The following is a 3,078-nucleotide window of genomic DNA, read 5'->3' as shown; positions in this document are numbered from 1 at the left end:
AGAGAACCAAGATGACCTCTGAGTTATACATGTTATGTTTGACCATTTTATAAAGAAAAAAATATTAAGTATTGTTTACGATCTGAAATACTGAAATCTTAAATTGAGTTCTGAAAATAATAATATCCATAAGGATAGCACTAACTTGCCTTCTTTATCTTATTATCTCTGAAGTTAAATAACTGCTGAAAAACATTTAAAGAAAATAAGCCCCCCAAAACTTCAAACTGTCAAGCATTTGGGCACATTTATGAATAATTTTATTAGTTACATGTGAAACATCAACGTGCCTTGGCAATCTTTTCTTCTGTCCTGGACAAATTTATATTCCACTTTTTGTAGTTCTCTCCACATCTTTACTGCTATCTTCAAGGCCCCGTCTTTGTCCTCTACTACCTAACCTCACTTTTTGAAGATGACTTAGCGTTCTGCTTAATAAAGAAACTTGAAGTCATCAAATAATATTTCTTAAACTTCTTTCCCATCTCTGAAAATATTCTTGCATCTATAGGAATAATTTAATCTCAGAGGGATCCTCCCACCTCTTCCAGACTTTGCTACTTTCTCTCTTTCCATTACATTCAAATTTTTCTTCCCTACTAGCAACACATTCTCAGACTACAATCAATTTCTCTCATACTAAAAAATTAACTCCTTAACTCTTATTCTCCCAAACACCACCCACTACCTATTTTCCCTTCTCATACAAACTTGTCATAAGCATTATCTTTATTTTTTTTACTTAACTCACAGCATACTTATTCTCAATCCAACAAATATTTCTTTAGCAACTACTCTATATCCAGCACTGGGCTATGTACAACCATTACAAAATTGCTCTGCCTCTACCATTCCACTGAAACTGTACTAAGAGATTATCATGTGAAATCCTAATTGTCAAATCCAAAGCCTATTTTTTTGATCCTTATATTTCTTGACCTTTCTGCAGCATTAGATTTCTTTCACTCTCACCTTCTTGAAATTCTTGTAATCTGTGATAGTTTATTCTTCTTTTCTACTTCTTTGACAATTTCTTCTTTATATTTTCTTAGTGGAAAAAGCTTCAGAAAAGGGTAGAGTGAAGATTACTATTGAGGTCAACTACCCTGACAAATTTTTCCCTTGGCAAAAAGTGATAGGACCCTCATCTATGTGCAGTCTATCAGGGACATAAGTTTGGACTCAGCAGATCCATCTCTTTATTCAAAGCTTTTTGAGAGCAGGGTCTTTGATGTCTTCACTACATTATTTCCAGAACTTAGAAGATTTTTCCAGCACAGAATGAGCAGTCAATAAATATTTTTTGTAACAGTTTTATTGAGAAAGAATTGATGTACCATAAAATTCACTGTTTTAAAGTGCACAATTCACTTTTAGTATAGTCACGCCAGTTCATAATTTTTATAACATTTTTATCACCTCAAAAAGAAATCCTTCACTCATTAACACTTGTCATCCTCTTTCCTCCCCGCAACCCTTGGAAGCCACTAATTTATTTTTCTCTGGATTTGCCTATTCTGGACATCTTATAAAAATGGAATCATATAATGTGTGGTCTTTTCTTGTCTCGTTCTTTTACTGTGGCTGAAAAACATTCCATTGTATGAATATATCACATTCTGTTTATCCATTCATCAGGTGCTGCACATTTGGGTTCTTTCCACTTTTTGAGCTATTATGAAGATGCTGCTATGAACAGTCACATATAAGATTTAGTGTGGACACATATGATACATTCTTTTGGGGATATGTCAAGGAGTGGAACTGCTGGGTCACATGAAAATTCTGTGTTGAACATTCTGAGGGACTGCCATACTGTTTTTGTGAAATGGCTGAACCATTTTACAGTTTCACCAACAATTAATGAGATTTCCGATTTCTTCACATCCTCACTGACGCTTGCTATTATCTGTCTTTTTTTAACCATCCTAGTAGGTGTGAAATGGTATCTAATTGTTGTTTTCATTTGCATTTATCTAACAGTTAATGATGTTGAGCATCTTCTCAGGTTCTGATTGGCCATTTATAGTCCATAAATATTTTATGAATGAATGTGTTCAGTCAGAGACTCTGAGGCAGGCTCTCAGGAACACCATCCATAGTTATTCAGATAGTCATTGTCTAATAGCAATAAATGATCAGCAGAAGTTGGGAGTACCTTATGAACAAATGATTGCGTATCCAACTGCCTTAATTAGCCAACATAGCTGATGTCTAAACCTGGTTTGTTTTGTTCAGTATTGACTTCTGATTTTGATATTATCAAAGACAATTAGTACTACTTATTCTGAGTTCAAATTCTTTCAAGCAAATATAACAAAAGAAAAAGTAGCTTTTCCCATGGCAGCCACTGAAGAGCATCAGCCATGGCTCTGTGCCATCCCGTGGCCATAGGCCTCAACAAGGGCCACAGGTGACCAAGAACAAGAAGTGAGCAAACTGAGACATAGCTGCCACCGCTTCACCAAACACACCAAGTTTGTGCAGGACATGTGCGGCTTCGCCCCTGATGAGTGGCAGCTCATGGAACTGTTCAAAGTCTCCAAGGACAAGTTGGCCCTCAATTTCATCAAGAACAGGGTGGGGACACACGTTCCTGCCAAGAGAAAGAATGAGGAGCTGAGCAATGTCCTGGCCACCATGAGGAAAGTGGTAGCGAAGAAGGACTGAGCCTTTTCCCTCTGTGCGTAATAAAACCTTCCCGTGGAAAGAAAAAAAAAAAAGAGAGAGAGAGAGAGAGAAGAAAAAGTCAAGGGCCTATAAGAAAATCAATTGTCAGAGGGGATGACTGGCTTACACCACTTGGGGGACCAGGAGCCAGGAGTTATCTTGACTCTAATCTATCTTGATTTCCCTGTTCAAATGCTAATATGCAATATGGAATTATTTCTGAGGTAACTGTACTGTAATAAAAGGTAGTGGGCTTAGGCTGCCTAGCTGCTTTTGCCCAATCCTTATAGCAACTCCAGTATCTTTTAGGAAATAGCTTTTAATCCTATAAATACAATATGGTGGGACTGTAATTTCCCTAACCAACAGATATCCTTGTTCACCATACTAGGCCAATTAGAAACTTCT

At 36.8% G+C, this 3,078-nt stretch overlaps 1 pseudogene; it reads left to right on the top strand.

The window, feature by feature from the left end:
- Window positions 1-2,366: 2,366 nt before the first annotated feature.
- LOC147371822 (large ribosomal subunit protein eL36 pseudogene) lies at window positions 2,367-2,670 on the top strand (annotated as a pseudogene).
- Window positions 2,671-3,078: the final 408 nt, after the last annotated feature.

Source organism: Bos grunniens, chromosome 5, assembly GCF_055505025.1.
Source record: "Bos grunniens cultivar Pamir isolate PY7600 chromosome 5, Bosgru_T2T1.0, whole genome shotgun sequence".
NCBI lineage: Eukaryota > Metazoa > Chordata > Mammalia > Artiodactyla > Bovidae > Bos > Bos grunniens.
This window is presented reverse-complemented; position numbering and strand designations above follow the sequence as displayed.